Below are 18033 nucleotides of genomic sequence, written 5' to 3'. Positions count from 1 at the left end.
CCAGCATGCTTACCATAATGTATCTAAAGTAAGTGCTCAATCCCTGTCAAAAATACCCAGCCTTAACCTATCTGTTCTTTCCTCAAGCCTCCATATCAGTAATAAATATGCTGCCGGCTTGCCTTATTAGGACAAGCTTACAATTATACACTATGCTTTGAATAGCATTCCAGAGCTCCGCAATTCACAGCCAAAACAAATGTTTCACAAAATAATGAGACCAAAAGCTGCATTTAACAAGCAGAATATCTGTCTCTTTTTTAAAAAAAAATCTTCAATCTACATCAAAACCACTTCTCAGCGACAATTTATGTTAACAGATGTTAATCAACCCTCAATCTTTTGAACACTTGATACCATCAATTACCAACCTTAATTAGAATCACACGGTTCCAGTTTCTCAGCCACATCAGGAGGATGATGTATTAAGATATATACAGTAAAGTAAACAATACATAGTTGCAATGAAATGGAAAATTTTTCAGCTAATGGTGTTTGTCAATCCTTTGTCAATTTTTTCTGCCTGCCACAGATGTTTTTCTTAGCTGCTTCACAAAAACAGGAATCAACTAGCAGAGAAGAAAGACTTTCTCTCCCCGAGGAAAAGAGTACAAAGCCAAGTCTGTACACAGCAGATGCAAAGAAAGTCCATCTGCTACCAGCTCACAACACCACATGGAGTTCTAAGATTTAATACTGTGAGTAACCTAGCAGTGTTTGGCTGTAGACATCATCGTTATAAAAGGTGGGAACCCCTAACCCTAACCATAAGGATAAAAGTAAAAAAAAAACTCCTGATCTGAAGCTAGACAATAAAAATGAGTTTTCAGAATCAGTAAATCAAGTCATTAATTTGGCATAATTTTTCAAGTTGTGTGCAAGAACTGGCTAGTTCTCTAGGAGTTCCACCCCAGGCAGGCATGACAGCATTTTCAGTTTTATAGCCTCTAACTCTAACTCTAGGGAAAGACCACTTGAACTCGCAGCTTCAAGCTGTGAACAGGCATGAGTGAACAGGCTTTTAATAGTACATTACCTACGGGTTTAAATGAAGCACCTTTTAAGTGTTACTACACAGTAAATTTTTCTAAATGATCTTCAGCCAAGAAGTTTTCTGCTACTGTTTTTTTAGTAGTAGCCGCAGATGAACAACATCTGCATGCACTTTGTATTTTCATGAAATGCTGAAAAAGACAGGGGAAGTTATCTAAAGGACTACTTAAAAATAACTGTCTCTAATAACCCATAAAGCATACATTTTGGGTAAGTAATTACAGCAATTTTGCATTGCACCCAATGCCCTTTAAGGGTACTCGACCTCCCCCACCACAAAAAAATAAACTTGTCTATTCGCTGAAACCATCAACTGAATATTTTGTGTATTTAGATTTATCCAATATCCACCAGCATTTTGAAAGCTTGGTCTTGTTAATAACAGCTGCTTGCTTCTCAAATTATTCTGAAATTAACTTAATTAGTCCCTGTGAAAACAGATAAATACAAAATTTTGCTTTTGCAGAAAATAAGAATATTTTAAGTGACAACTGGTTATTACGCCCAAAATTTCTTAATGGCATTGTTCTTGTTTTTTATGGAACTGGGTATGTTAATCCCATTATCATGTATTATTTGCGTGTTCTATCTTATTCTTCTCTCTCCCTACATTTTTCTTTAGAATTTTCTACTCCTCACAGACACTTGCAATTTATCAAGCTGTAAATGTTTGTGAAGAATTGTGAAGAACAGATACAATGATACACCAAAAAGGGGAAAAATGATCATCTGTTATCATGTCAGTCAAATGAAATTTTCACACAAATCTGTTTACAATAGGAATGATGATATTGTGCTTCAGTGCAACACTGTGCTATCAACCTCTGAGGTATTGTAAGAATACACTTAATTGCCTGTGTAAAATGAAAAAAAATCTTTAGCCATTTTTCTGTTAAAAACTTTTACTCAAATCTCATGCTTTATTATTAAATATCATTTCAGTTTAAATACACTACTTTCCTCTTTTCTTTGCTTGAACTAGAATATTTGTACTTCTCTTCCTCCTACAGGCTTTTGACCTTCCGAGGTCAAAAAGGACAAACAATACCACTAGTGTCTGCTTTGCAAAAAGCTGGGGTTGCTGTCTGCAAGCAATGGTATCATTTCCATGGCAACCCCCTAACTATTAATTTTCAATTAAAGCAGACACAAAGCGGACAGCCTCAGGCCGACAGACGATGTCAAGAGCCTATCTCTATATGCAACAGTTTCACGCAGTTATCAGTGCCTCAGCCACCAGGCTGCATCAGTGCAACATCAACTTTAGCACTTTACAAAATACACATTCATGACAAAACGGCGCAGAAGGTGTCATTTCAGTCATTGTTAAGCATCTGAAGCAAATATTTTTGTTCAACTTTGTGTAACAGTATTATGAGAACTGCTAAAAATGTATTTCATAAAGAGTGAAACAAAGCATATGTAGAAGGATTAAACTTTCTAAGGATAAAACTTTATCGTGATATGTAACTTGATCCAACCATTACTACTAACGACCAAGCATTCCTTTTTCCATGTGCTCACTTTTACTGAAAATAAGCACGTCTTATAAAGTGGCAGCATAATCCATACGATACAATGCAATCCCGTTCTATGCCACAGGTGCAGGTAGAAATAAGATCTGTCTCTAATAGGAATACCAGTATCAGTACCAATGTTTTCTGTAGTCCAAATTAAATGTTTAAAGGATTCCTTAGTAACATGAATTTGCAAATATCAGATTTCCATAAATGTGAATTTTCCAGTATCATAACATTGTTATTTCACAATTCTTCATTTCAATTCATACCACACTGCGAAACATTAACCATGAGCTTTAACAGGAGTTTTGAATACTAATGATATCGGAAGTTTTTTTCAGGTACTGAAATAAACCTCAGTTCGAAAGCCTATAGCTGACTTGATTTGAGAACTTTTGGAAATTTTACTGAAATCTAGAATTTCACCACTTTTCGATTTTTCATGTATCTAAAAAGTGAAGAATGAAAAATACCTTCTGCAGAGAAGTTTTAAGAGGGCTCTCTAAGAATTGTGAAGTGACAAAATGTATGAGGCAATAGTACTGAGGTAGTGAATGGTGAAGTTGCATTACTCCACCCAACCCAATTATGTCTCAGTCTTTGGGTGGAGAAGCAATCTGTTGTGCTAGGGGTCTTGATTAAAAAAAAACATAGTTTACCTGGCCCCAGCTAATTCATAATCGTGTCTATCTAGTTAATGTTAATTGCACCTATTGCTATAATGCAGTAAGGTATTTCTTGGTACATAAAACAAGTACCTCTTCTTGTTAAGACCCACTAGAAGACTACAGTAAATCCTCTGTATCTGTGAGTTCACTCACCTGTTGAGAAATAAGTAACAAAAGTCAACATGCCAGAGGAAGTGGTGGAGGCTGGTACAATTGCAACATTTAGGAGGCATTTGGATGGGTATATGAATAGGAAGGGTTTGGAGGGATATGGGCCGGGAGCTGGCAGGTAGGACTAGATTGGGTTGGGATACCTGGTCGGGTTGGACCCAAGGGTCTGTTTCCATGCTGTACATCTCTATGACTCCATCTATGACTCCATCTGTAGTCAAAAGTCATGTAGCCTTGATATTTTCAACCATTTTAACCTATTTTAATGAGCTCTGCACTCTCAAATTTCATCATTTGCTCGTGTTCTTAGGAACGGAACCCTTGTGGACACAGAGGAATGACCAAGTATCGACCACTGATAATTGGATAAGGTCCTTAACGACAGCATAAAAAGTAGCATTGGTGGCAAATTACCTCAACCACAAGCTATTACTAGTTGACACACAGATCTCAATACAACATAGTGATCAGTGGGGTGAGAAGTGGGCAATTTCACTGAAATACATGAAGTAGAAATAATCCAATTGATCCAAAGGGAAGACTTTTAATGACAGATACACTGGTAAACTCGCCTGTTTAACAGCATTACTGTTGGGGGGAATGACCTACCAGAGGAAAGCCATAGCAGTCAGTTCTCTGGCACTGAGCCTGACACTGTGGCAAAGAAGGGAAGGGGGCAGAATAGAAAAGTACTCGTGGTAGGGGACTCGATAGTTAGGGGAATCGACAGGAGATTTTGTGGTCAGGATCGGGATTCCCGGAAGGTATGTTGCCTCCCTGGTGCCAGGGTCCAGGACGTCTCCGATCGGGTGTATAAGGTTCTAAAAGGGGAGGGCGAACAGCCAGAAATCTTGTTACATATTGGCACTAATGATATAGACAGAAAAAGGATTGAGGATATAAAAAGTGATTTCAGGGAGTTAGGATGGAAGCTGCAAAGTAGGACGAACAGAGTAGTGTTCTCCAGTTTACTACCAGTGCCACGAGATAGTGAGGTGAGGAACAGGGAGCGGGCGCAGATTAACACGTGGTTGTGCAGCTGGTGTAGGAGGGAGGGCTTCAGATATATAGATAATTGGGATGCCTTTTGGGGAAGTGGGACCTGTACAAGAAGGACGGGTTGCATCTGAACTGGAAGGGGACCAATGTCCTGGGTGGAAGGTTTGCTTGAGTAGTTCGAGAGGTTTAAACTAATATGGCAGGAGGATGGGAACCTGAGCTGTGTACTGGAGGTGAGAGTTGATGCAGATGAGGCAATAGCAAGAGGTAGACCAGCTAGTGGGAAGGATCTTCCTGGGAAGGAACCAAGGGATCAGTTAAAGTGTGTTTGTTTTAACGCAAGGAGTATCAGGAATAAAAGTGATGAACTTAGAGCATGGATCAGTACCTGGTGCTATGATGTTGTGGCCATAACAGAGACATGGGTTTCTCAGGGGCAGGAATGGTTGCTGGATGTTCCAGGATTTAGAGCATTTAAAAAGAATAGGGAGGGGGGATAAAGAGGAAGGGGTGTAGCACTACTAATCAGAGAGCGTATCACAGCTACAGAAGCTACCATTGTCGAGGAAGATCTGCCTACTGAGTCAGTATGGGTGGGAATTAGGAACAGCAAGGCAGCAGTCACCTCATTAGGGATTTACTACAGGCCCCCCCAATAGCAGCAGGGAGATTGAAGAAAGCATAGGTCGGCAGATTTTGGAAAAGCGTGGACGTAGTAGGGTTGTTGTAATGGGTGACTTTAACTTTCCCAATATTGATTGGAAGCTCCTTCAAGCAGAAGATTTGAATGGAGTTGTTTTTGTAAGGTGTGTTCAGGAGGGTTTCCTAACTCAGTACGTTGACAGGCCGACGAGGGGAGAGGCCATTCTAGACTTGGTACTCAGAAACGAGCCGGCGCAGGTATCAGATATTGTGGTGGGAGAGCATTTTGGTGATAGTGACCACAACTGCCTCACATTTTACATAGCTATGGGGAAAGAGACGATTAGGCAAAATGGGAGGATATTTAATTGGGGAAGAGGAAACTATGATGCGATTAGACATGAGTTAGGAAGCATGGACTGGGAGCAATTGTTCCATGGTAAAGGCACTATAGACATGTGGAGACTGTTTAAGGAACAGTTGTTGCGAGTGATGAATAAATATGTCCTTCTGAGACAGGCAAGAAGGGGTAAGATAAAGGAACCTTGGACGACGAGAGCAATAGAGTTTCTCGTCAAAAGGAAGAAGGTAGAGGAAGCTAGGGTCAAGCTCAGGTCTAGATGAAGGGCTTTTGCCCGAAACGTCGATTTCGCTGCTCGTTGGATGCTGCCTGAACTGCTGTGCTCTTCCAGCACCACTAATCCAGTATCTAGAGGATTACAGGCAGGTGAGGAAGGAGCTCAAAGATGATCTGAAGAGAGCCTGGAGGGGGCACAAGAAAGGCTTAGCAGAATGGATTAGGGAGAACACAAAGGCACTTTACACTTATGTGAGGAATAAGAGAATGGTCAAAGAAAGAGTAGGGCCGATCAGGGATAGCATAGGGAATTTGTGTGTGGAGTCTGAGGAGGTAGGGGAAGCCCTAAATGAGTTTCTTGCTTCTGTCTTTACGAAAGAAACAAACTTTGTAGTGAAGAAACCTTTGAATAGCAGGTGTACAAGCTGAAATGAATAGAGATAGAGGAAGCTAATGTGCTGAAAATTTTGTCAAACATTAAGATTGACAAGTCGCCAGGCCCGGACCAGACTTGTCCTCGGCTGCTTTGGGAAACGAGAAATGCGATTGCTTCGCCACTTGCGAAGATCTTTGCATTCTTGCTCTCTACTTGAGTCGTACCTGAGGACTGGAGAGAGGCAAGTGTAATTCCTCTCTTCAAGAAAGGAAATAGGGAAATCCCCGGCAATTACAGACCAGTAAGTCTCATGTCTGTTGTCTGCAAGGTCTTAGAAAGGATTCTGAGGGATAGGATTTATGACCATCTGGAAGAGGATGGCTTGATTAAATGCAGTCAACACGGCTTTGTGTGGGCAGGTCATGCCTCACAAACCTTATCGAGTTCTTTGAGGATGAGAATAGAAAAGTTGATAAGGGACAAGCTGTGGATGTGATGTATATGGACTTCAAGGCATTTGATAAGGTTCCCCCTGGTAGGCTCATTCAGAAGGTCAGGAGGAATGGGATACAAGGGAACTTAGCTGTCTGGATACAGAATTGGCTGGCCAACAGAAGACAGCGAGTGGTAGTAGAAGGAAAAAATTCTGCCTGGAAGTCTGTGGTGAGTGGTGTTCCACAGGGCTCTGTCCTTGGGCCTCTACTGTTTGTAATTTTTATTAATGACTTGGATGAGGGGATTGAAGGATGGGTCAGCAAGTTTGCAGATGACACAAAGGTCATTGACAGTATAGAGGGCTGTTGTAGGCTGCAGCGGGACATTGACAAGATGCAGAGATGGGCTGAGAGGTGTCAGATGGAGTTCAACCTGGATAAATGCGAGGTGATGCATTTTGAAAGGTCAAATTTGAAAGCTGAGTACAGGATTAAGGATAGGATTCTTGGCAGTGTGGAGGAACAGAGGGATCTTGGTGTGCAGGTACATAGATCCCTTAAAATGGCCACCCAAGTGGACAGGGTTGTTAAGAAAGCATATGGTGTTTTGGCTTTCTTAACAGGGGGATTGAGTTTAAGAGTCGTGAGATCTTGTTGCAGCCCTATAAAACTTTGGTCAGACCGCACTTGGAATACTGCGTCCAGTTCTGGTCGCCCTATTATAGGAAAGATGTGGATGCTTTGGAGAGGATTCAGAGGAGGTTTACCAGGATGCTGCCTGGACTGGAGGGCTTATCTTATGAAGAGAGATTGACTGAGCTCTGAGTTTTTTCATTGGAGAAAAGGAGGAGGAGAGGGGACCTAATTGAGGTATACAAGATAATGAGAGGCATAAATAGAGTCAATAGCCAGAGACTATTTCCCAGGGCAGAAATGGCTAACACGAGGGGCCATAGTTTTAAGCTAGATGGAGGAAAGTATAGAGGGGATGTCAGAGGCAGGTTCTTTACACAGAGAGTTGTGAGAGCATGGAATGCGTTGCCAGCAGCAGTTGTGGAAGCAAGGTCATTGGGGACATTTAAGAGACTGCTGGACATGCATATGGTCACAGAAATTTGAGGGTGCATATATGAGGATCAATGGTTGGCACAACATCGTGGGCTGAAGGGCCTGTTCTGTGCTGTACTGTTCTATGTTCTATTACCATTTTATGAAGACAAGAGTGGTCAGTAGCTGAAATCTGAAAACTGATAAAACGCACAGCAAAACTCATAGAACAGCAACAGGGTCAAAGTAGCATTCCAGAAGAAAGCTTTCACCTCAAAGTATATCAGAAAAAAAAGTGTAGGCTAGGAAAGCTAACTATGCTGGGAAAAGACAGAGACCTTTGAGAAGAAGTTTGGGCATAAGGGAATTCTGAGAGTAAAATTAGAGATCTCTGCAGGAAAGGAGTTTAAAAATGTTACAATAAAGGTGCAAAAGACCAAACATGGTCGGAAATCCGAAAAGGAATACCAACCCGTCAAAACAAAAATCAGGCATCACAGGTAGGTTCCAAAATGCACAGTGACATTAGAGAGTACATGGACAGAAGTGGGAAAATGTTCATCTTAATTACAGAACTAATTGTTAACAATGGTCCATTTAAAACTTAAAAGTAGTCACAAAATACAGTACTGCTTAACATAATTTAAATCTTTATTAAAATATATATGTAATATATTGCTGTGGAATGAAGTTGAGAAGTTTGAAGAAGCTTTTAAAACAACAGAATTTAAACAATATTGATTTAGTGCAAGAACACAAGTTTGGAGATAATGGAATAGAAACTATGTTGAGATGCCACAGATTTTAAATATATTTACAGAAATAAAAATAAATAAACATATTGAGATGAAATGGAAGGAGAATTAATGCTTCCGAAAAGGTTTGATTTCAGAGATGGGACAAATTGAACATAGGACGGAAAATTTTGGAGCAACAATTATGGACGTACAGAATTGCTTCAAAATTAAACATTCGATCTGAAGCTGAACAAGTTAATATACTATTGTATTCTCGATTGAGTGCAATATTATAAATCGCCAAAATATCAAGGCAGATAACAAAACTTCTGATCATGGGTTCAAAAGCTATTGATAATTACTTCCAACTGAGAAAAAATAAATTCTTGAAAGGGCAATATTTAGAAGAAGTGTTCAGTGTTGAGGGGAAACAATAAATAGTTCCAGTTGAAAACCTCTACAGATGAATGGAAAACTTGGACTATGGATCTGTCAAATTAGAATTAATTGGATTCAGAACTGCTGTTAGAATTATTGATGAGTCTGTGTTATACTTCTCATAGTCCAAGGAAGATTTCACTGTGGAGTAATCTATTCAACTATTAGGGAAATAGAAACCAGAAAGACTCTCGGACACATCTTGAGAGGAGAACAACAACCTTACCTTCAGTAAATAACAAAGTGTAGAATTCATAAGGTGCAGATATCCTTAAGTGTGTGAATATGCCAGAATAGTATCTGCTCTTTAGGTTATTGTCTAAGACTCAGTATCATTATTGGGGAACAATAAAACCTCACAGGCACAGATAAGGCCCAACCATGACAATGAATGTTGCTTCTGCAAAACTGTAGAAAAGTACAGCAATTTCTTTTAACAAAATGTACCCTCATTAAATGATAGATGGTATTGAAATATAAAATTTCTCTACTTCAACTTAAGAATTCTATTAGTTTTAAAATCGTGATGGAAAAGGATAGACTAGATCAAAAAGTTGAAGTACTAAATTGGATAAAGGCCAATTTTGACAGTATTAGGCAAGAACTTTCAAAAGCTGATTGGGGATAGATGTTCACAGGTAAAGGGGCGGCTGGAAAATGGGAAGTCTTCAGAAATGAGATAACGCGAGTCCAGAGAAAGTATATTCCTGTTAGGGTGTAAGGAAAGGCTGGTAAGTCTAGCAACTGCTGGATGGCTAAAGAAATTGAGGGTTTGGTTAAGAAAAAGAAGGAAGCATATCTCAGGTATAGACAAGATAGATCGAGTGAATCCTTAGAAGAGTATGAAGAAAGTAGGAGTATACTTAAGAGGGAAATCAGGAGGGCAAAAAGGGGACATGAGATAGCTTTGGCAAATAGAGTTAAGGAGAATCCAAAGGGTTTTTACAAATACATTAAGGACAAAAGGATAACTAGGGAGAGAATAGGGCCCCTCAAAGATCAGCAAGGCGGCCTTTGTGTGGAACCGCAGTAGATGGGGGAGGTACTAAACGAGTATTTTGCATCAGTATTTATAGTGGAAAAGGACATGGAAGATATAGACTGTAGGGAAATAGGTGGTGACATCTTGAAAAATGTCCATATTACAGAGGAGGAAGTGCTGGATGTCTTGAAATGCATAAAAGTGGATAAATCCCCAGGACCTGATCAGATGTACCCTAGAACTCTGTGGGAAGCTAGAGAAGTGATTGCTGGGCCTCTTGCTGAGATATTTGTATCATCGATAGTCACAGGTGAGGTGCTGGAAGACTGGAGGTTGGCTAATGTGGTGCCACTGTGTAAGAAAGATGGTAAGGACAAGCCAGGGAACTATAGACCAGTGAGCCTGACATCAGTGGTGGGCAAATTGTTGGAGGGAATCCTGAGGGACAGGATGTACATGTATTTGGAAAGGCAAGGACTGATTAGGGATAGTCAACATGGCTTTGTGCGTGGGAAATCATATCTCACAACTTGATTGAGTTTTTTTGAAGAAGTAACAAAGAGGACTGATTAGGGCAGAGTGGTAGATGTGATCTGAATGGATTCAGTAAGGCATTCGACAAGGTTCCCCATGTGAGACTAATAGCAAAGTTAGATTGAATGGAATACAGGGAAAACCAGCCATTTGGATACAGAACTGGCTCAAAGGTAGAAGACTTTTCAGTTAGGTAGAAGTTTTTCAGACTGGAGGCCTGTGACCTATGGAGTGCTACAAGGATTGGTGCTGGGCCATCTACTTTTCATCATTTATATAAATGATTTGGATGTGAGCAGAAGAGGTGTAGTTAGGAAGTTTGCAGATGACACCAAAATTGGAGGTGTAGTGGACAGCAGAAAAGGTTACATCAGATTACAATGGGATCTTGATCAGATGGGCCAAGGGCCTGAGAAGTGGCAGATGGAGTTAAATTTAGATAAATGTGTGGTGCTGTATTTTGGGAAAGCAAATCTTAGCAGGACTTATACACTTAATGGTAAGGTCCTAGGGAATGTTGCTGAACAAAGATACCTTGGAGTGCAGGTTCATAGCTCCTTGAAAGTGGAGTCGCAAGTAGATAGGATAATGAAGAAGGCATTTGGTATGCTTTCCTTTATTGGTCACAGTATTGAGTACAGAAGTTAGGAGGTCATGTTGTGGCTGTACAGGACATTGGTTAGGCCACTTTTGGAATATTGTGTGCAATTCTTGTCCCCTTCCTATCAGAAAGATGTTGTGAAACTTGAAAGGGTTCAGAAAGGATTTACAAGAATGTTGCCAGGGTTGGAGGATTTGAGCTATAGAGAGAGTTTAATAGGCTAGAGCTGTTTTCCTTGGAGGATTAGAGGCTGAGGGGTGACCTTATAGAGATATATAAAATCATGAGGGGCATGGATAGGATAAATAGACAAAGAAGTAGAGGACATCGGTTTAGGGTGAGAGGGGAAAGACATAAAAGAGACCTGAGGGGCAAAGTTTTCACACAGAGGATGGTACGGGTATGGAATGAGCTGCCAGAGAAAGTGGTGGAGGCTGGTACAATTGCAACATTTAAAAGGTATCTGGATGGACATATGAATTGGAAGGATTTGGAGGGATATGGGGAGTGCTGGCAGGTGTGACTAGATTTGGTTGGGATATCTGGTCGGCATGGACGAGTTGGACTGAAGGGTCTGTTTCCATGCTGTACATCTCTATGACTTTAAGACTCTATGTATTAGCAGATTGAGATTAAAGATTTGTTTGAATTACATGGTGATGAGTTGCATGTGGCTGCACAGAAGTCAGATGATTATCCACATTTTCAGGACAAAATCAAAAAGAAGAAATTGCCTGGTCTGAACATCCAGTATATTGCAAAAAACAGAATACCTGCTCAAATCTAAAACTGCCTGGTCCAAAAATCCAAGATGCAACAAGTAAAAAAAAGTATTAGCTTTAACAGTGCGGTAATCTTCCACGATGGGCATTTATGAGACTAAAGGTCTTCCAGATGATTTATTGGGGCATCAACATGAATTAGCTGGATTGTTATGGTGGTGTTGGGGGTTCAGCAAGTTGCTTAGCAGTCTACATGACTAGATGTGCAGGGTTAAACCAACAACAGAGATTCAATTCCTGTACTGGCTGTGTTGATTTATGGAGATCTGCCTTTTCACCTTAGCTTATATTTGTGGAGTGGTTGCCCTCATTCTAAACATAACCAATTGTCTCTCTCTCTAAAGAACAGAGAAGCCTATATCATTTGTGGATTATGTTTCCTTACCTGAAGAAGTGTACTGTTCAACTACAAGGAGATTTGAGGAGATTGAGGATCCTTTAGATAAGGCAAGGGACCAACTGCCAGTTTAGCAGGAACAATATCCTTCACAAAAAGACATTCAAGACATAAAAATCCTCCAGTGGAGAAATGGTTCATGAATTCATCAAGGTTAAGATCAAAATTAAGGTCAAGTCCTCAAACTGAAACCAACTAATCTTCCAATTCAGAAGGGAATGTGTTCAGGAAAAAACGATTACTTCCAGAATACCTATAAATGTGAAGTCAAGAGGCTTGGAGGTAGATCAAGCAAAAAGTATTTAATTCATGAATATATGAATGGTAGCAATAGGGAAAAAGGCTTAGACAGAGATTTGCATCAGGTGATAACTCTGAAGAACTAATATTGAAGTTGCATAACTTCCACCCAACTTGAAGACAGAACATAGAACAGAACAGTACATCAACAGACCCTTTGGCCCATCGTGCATTGACCATCATGCTATTCTCAACTAATTCCATCTACCTACACACAGTCCACATCCATCTATTCCCTACCTGCTCATGTGTCTATCCAAATACCTGTTAAATGTTGTTATTGTATCTGCTTTTATCACCTCCCCCTTACTACTCTCTGTGTAAAAGCATCTCCACTTTCATCTTAAGTCTATGCCCCCTAAGATTTGCTATTTCCACTCTGGGAAAAAGACTTCGACTATCCACCCTACCCATGCCTCTCATAATTTTATATACTTTCAGGTCACACCTCAGGATTCGATGCTCCAGTGAAAACAATCTAAGTTTGTTCAACCTTTCCTTACAGCTAACACACTCTGAACCATGCGACACTCTGGTAAACTTTTATTGCACCCTCGTCAAACTCTTCTATAGTATACTGACCAGAAATGCACACAATATTTCAAATGTGCCCTAACTAAAGTTGTATACACCTGCATTATAACTTGCCAAGATTTATACTCAGTGCCCTGACCAATGAGGGAGGACATGCTGTACGCCTTCTTTACAACTTTATCCACTTGTGCTGTCACTCAGGGAACAATGGTCTTGCACCCCAAGATGCAAATATCAATGATCCAAAGTGTGCAGCCATTAACTCTATACTTTTCTCTTACATTTGACCTCATAAATGTATCACCTCCGACTTGTAATACTCTTGTCACACGAACTTTGGGTGGAGAAACTGCTCATCTTGCATAAGATCCCAGTGGAGACCAACATAGCAAACGAGGGTCCCAATAGGTAAGTTTACATCTAACTCATTAAATGTTAAATATACCTATTGCTGTGATGCAAAAAAAAGCTATATTTTGTTGTACAACAAGTGCCTCTTGTTTTTATCATAATTTCTGGTGGTCAATTCTTGACATTGATAATTAGATAGGCCCTTACACTCAGCATAGAAATTAAATGTCCCTACCTCTGAACTAGAAGGCCTGTGTTCAAGTCCCACCACTCCAGAGGTATATCATTACAGGTTTGAACAACTTGATTAAAAATATCTGGAAAAGAATGATTGGTGAGAATACTTTCTCTCAATCGGAAACCACTAATGTTGGCACCCAGAGCCCAAGGCAATAAAAGGAGCCAAAAGCCTAGAGTCTATTGTCTTCAATGCCATTCTCTCCAGTTGAGCAAGACTCATTGCCATCACAGATGAAGGATTTCCCGTGATGCCACTACAGAACTGTGCCATCTGCTGGAGCAGGTCTTGTGATCTGAAGGACTGGGTGGCCATCAAAGTAAGTTCTACAATTGACTTTTATGCTTCTGGCTACTTCCAAGGATCCATTGAGGATGTTTGGTAGGATCTCAACCCACGAATATACCAAGGCTGTTCCTGATGCAATTTGTACCAGGTAACACTCTTTCATCTTGGTGCCCTGTGACAAAGTCAGTGACAAGGGCTACCCTCTGCAACCGTGGCTGATGTTTTCATATGCAAAGACCTGAGTCAGGCTGAGCATGGATAAAGTGCCATCTGTTCTTCCACCAGAGCCATTGGAGAACACATGATAAACCTTTTGGAGATGAGGTTCTGATGCTTGGATTGATCTTGGGGGTGAGGGCCTTGAAATACAATTTTCGTAGAATGTAATATGTCATTTTTGTAGATCTCTGTGCAACAGAAACAGGCAAGCTAAGAATGTGATGGACAGTGAAGAGCTGGGAGAGTGGCAGCAGTCTTCACAGGAGCAAGATGAGCATGTTGAGCAGCTCCTGCATGGTAGAATGCAGTAGCATTGGGGATTACAAGGCAGAGAGGACTTAGACACCACCATCTTCCCAAGTGCAACCAGAGATGGGCAATAAATGCTTGCCTACATAATACCCATGAACGAGAAAGATTTCCTGTAGGGCGGCACGGTGGCTCAGTGGTTAGCACTGCTGCCTCAGTGCCAGGGACCCGGGTTTGATTCCAGCCTCAGGTGACTGGCTGTGTGGAGTTTGCACATTCTCCCCGTGTCGGCGTAGGTTTCCTCCGGGTGCTCTGGTTTCCTCTCAAAGATGTGCAGGCCAGGCGAATTGGCCATGCTAAATTGCCTATAATGATAGGTACTGTACATTAGTGTGTGGTAAATATAGGGTAGGGGGAATGGGTCTGGATGGGTTACTCTTCGGAGGGTCAGTATGGACTTGTTGGGCTGAAGGGCCTGTTTCCTTACTATAGAGAATCTAATCTAATCTAGTTCAAAAAGATCTGAGCTCGCTGCAGTTAAGTGTCACCCAGTCAATACTATATTCAATCAGAGACTTCTGTTTTATTGTTTAATTTCCACTATATATCCTGTGAAGGGCTATTCATGATCAGGAGTGTTTGACCTGGTGCAAGGCTGGGCTTTAAATGTGACATTGGTATCCCAATTCTCAGAAGATGACAACAGTGGCAAATACTTCCATCACTGGTGACCATAGCACCACAGCAGCACGGTACACGTAAATTTATTGAGGTGAGTAGCAGTGAAGCATAATAGAGTTCACAGAGTCAAATCCTCCATCAAAGTCCCAAATTTGATACTTGGATCATTTTTGGTAAGTTCAGCCCATTCTGTCATATCTATTGCGTTGCAGTGCATTGACCTTTTTATGATTCATAAATTCAAAGTTTGGGAGAAGATTTGTAGCTCGGGTGCTCGTTGTTGTGGTTTTGTTCGCCGAGCTGAGAATTTCTCTTGCAAACGTTTCGTCCCCTGTCTAGGTGACATCCTCAGTGCTTGGGAGCCTCTTGTGGAGTGCTTCACAGGAGGCTCCCAAGCACTGAGGATGTCACCTAGACAGGGGACGAAATGTTTGCAAGACAAATTCCCAGCTCGGCGAACAGAACCACAACAATGATTCATAAATCTTTGCTTAGGGTATGAAACTGTGCCCCACTCCAAAGTGCAACCCTAGCATAGAAAGCAGCATTGGTGGGTATCTATCAGTTGAAAACAGATATGAAGTCCAGTCCTGTATCCTTTCCTTAATTTATGAATGACTCACTGTTTTCAGAGATTCTTGTGTAACAAGTAAAATAATTTGCATTTATAGAGTGAACCAATATTGAAAGAATGTACCAAAGTAATTTTTTACAAGGAATTTTTACAAGGAACTTGCTAGTTAATTGAACGTGTTTAATTGTGATCCAATTGTAGGCATTAACTGGGTGTTCACTTGTACTTATAGTTATAGGATCATGCAAACTGTGAAGGTTTGATTGAAGATGAGATATTTAATGTGCATGTCTGTAAGTGAGAAGTTGGGTTTATAAAGAGTAGGCTCCACAGTTATATTCTTCACCACTTGGCTATTGAATTTGAAAATTTAAGGAGGAAATGAAATGAAAACATGAGAGGACTTAGGGTCAGAATTCCAAAACATAGCCCTGAATGATGGGACAAAGACAAAGGAATTAAAGAAGAGACCAGTCAGAGAAATGGAGAGTTTAGGGATGATTTCATTAGAGAACTGGAGGACTGGACAATGAGGACTTGAAGGGTTTAAACCGATGGCTGAAAACTTTAAATTTCAATAAGCACATGGATGTGGACAAGGATTAATGTAATTTGGTGTGACTGATTATAGGAAAGAGAGTTTTGGACAAACTGAAGTTGTGCCATAATATGCAACTGCAATAAACGCATTTGACAATCTACTACTTTTACGCATTTCAGCATACCATTGAGGGTTCTGTTCATAATACTTATTGATATAGCTGTGCACAGAACAGTCATCTCGAGTTCTCCTAATCCCTCTCATCATTGTCGTTACCACTGAAGCCAACTACAACTTCCAAATACTTGAATGGTAAATTATGAGTAATATGGTCAGGGGCAATAAAATACGCAAACAATGCATGCAAAGATGATTTAAGCAATTCGTGTGTGTTGTGCAATGCCTGAATTCAATTACAGAAAGTAAACTTGATCTCAAGAGCTTTGTACTTTTGATGTAGATTGGAGTTTTGTTCCCAAATTCAAACAGTATTTGAGTTGCTATGTAACTGTCAAAACAACATTTAATTTCATGAATTGACTGCAATATTTTCAATACCGTCATCATGTAAAATCTCACCACTGAAAAACACACATCTCCTGGTTAGAAATCAACTGATCACAGTACATGTGATAATTGATGCACTTCTGATGAACAAACATTAGAATTCTGTCCTGGCAGTCAGATGTCCTTAATAACAGTGAAATACAGGAAATTATGGACCGGGAAAATAAACGGGGATATTGTAGGACATCAGTAACTGTTGTTACAATCTCTTGTTGAAAATGTAGTAGAAGAAGATGTAAATATGATGACTAAAGGGAAAGCAAAAATAACTTGGATATAATTGCTTTAGTTCATTCACTGATGTTAGCAATAACAGCAAGGCCCATCTCTAACTTGCCCTCAAAAAAGTGATGAGTTACCTTCTTGAAATCATGTAGTCGAAGTTGTTAAGGCTCTCCAAGCACATTGACCCAGTTATGATCAAGAAAGATATTTTCAAGTCGGATAGATTGTAATTTGGAAGTGGACTTGAAAATTGCTACCCTTGTCTTTCACAGCAGTAGTGATCAAACATTTGGGAAGTGCTTTTGAAGAAGCCTTGGCAGGTTTCTGTAATACCTCTTGTAGATGGTATACACTGCAGTCAACCTCTTTGGGTAGTGGAGGTGTGACTGTAAAATGATGACTGAAGTGCCCTCCAAGTGGGCTGTTTTGACATGTACAAAGTTGAGCATCATGTATTATTGGAGCTACATTCAATCAGGCAGGTGGAGACTATTCATTACTCTCCTGACTTGTGCCTTGTGGATGGCCAAAAAAACAATGAGGAGTTAAGAGCAGAGTTACTCAGCACATAATGCCTAGTTTTCAACTGGATATCGAAGCCACAGTATTTAAGTGAATGCTCCAGTTAGGTTTTTGGGAAATAGTAATCCCCAGGATGTTGATGGTGTAGCATTTAACAATGGTAATGGCTTTTAATATCAAGAGGAGGTATTTATCACTTATTACTTTTATCAGCCCCAGCCAGCCCTAATGTTGATGAGTTTTGCCGCACTATTCAGAAGCTTCAAATGCAACTGAACATTTGTACAATCATCAGTCCACATCATCTTCGAAGCAAAGGTTGGACAGAAAATCATTTGTGAAGTAGTTGAAGATGTTTGGAAATGAGGAACTCCTGCAGTGATATTCGGAGGCAGAGAAGATTGGTCTTCAACAATGACAACCATTTCCTTTGTGCAATTCAACAAGTAAAGAGTTTTCACCTTGATACTCATTGATTTCAATTTTAGTCAAGTTCCTTGATCAGACTTTGGTCAAACATTGCATTGATGTCAAGTACTCTAATCTCATCTCTGGAATATAGCCTCTTTGGTCATATTTCAACATAGATTAAAACAAGGTCTGCAGTACACTGGTCATGGCATAGGCCAGACTGGGAGATCTTCACAAACTAGAAGCAACGTAAGAATTCAAGTAATAAAAGCAATTTAATTTCTAGAATGCTTTTGGGAGATTTTTCTCAAACAATATGTTTTAGAAATGACAGGGGAATTGACCATAATAAATTTTGCAATAGGTAATGAATCA

General features: G+C 40.2%; 1 protein-coding gene and 1 long non-coding RNA gene across 12 annotated transcripts in view; one reads left to right on the top strand and one right to left on the bottom strand.

The window, feature by feature from the left end:
- The window catches only part of foxp2 (forkhead box P2), an 808606-nt gene that overhangs the window by 427487 nt on the left and 363086 nt on the right, over positions 1 to 18033 (bottom strand). The window contains exon 1 of one of the 11 annotated variants that reach the window (XM_072551471.1): positions 372 to 523. The exons of the other annotated variants lie outside the window; for them this stretch is intronic. The gene's annotated coding sequence lies outside the window, so the exon portion shown is untranslated. Of the gene's footprint in view, positions 1 to 371; positions 524 to 18033 lie in introns of those variants that run through there. 11 annotated transcript variants of the gene reach the window in all.
- On the top strand, positions 549 to 2512 carry LOC140457826 (uncharacterized). Its single transcript, XR_011953370.1, has 3 exons — positions 549 to 698; positions 1676 to 1882; positions 2064 to 2512. It is a non-coding gene; the product is annotated as an uncharacterized lncRNA (long non-coding RNA).

Source organism: Chiloscyllium punctatum, chromosome 32, assembly GCF_047496795.1.
Source record: "Chiloscyllium punctatum isolate Juve2018m chromosome 32, sChiPun1.3, whole genome shotgun sequence".
Classification (NCBI taxonomy): Eukaryota; Metazoa; Chordata; class Chondrichthyes; order Orectolobiformes; family Hemiscylliidae; genus Chiloscyllium; species Chiloscyllium punctatum.
The sequence above is the reverse complement of the archived record's forward strand: the minus strand, read 5'-3'. Positions and strand labels throughout refer to the sequence as shown.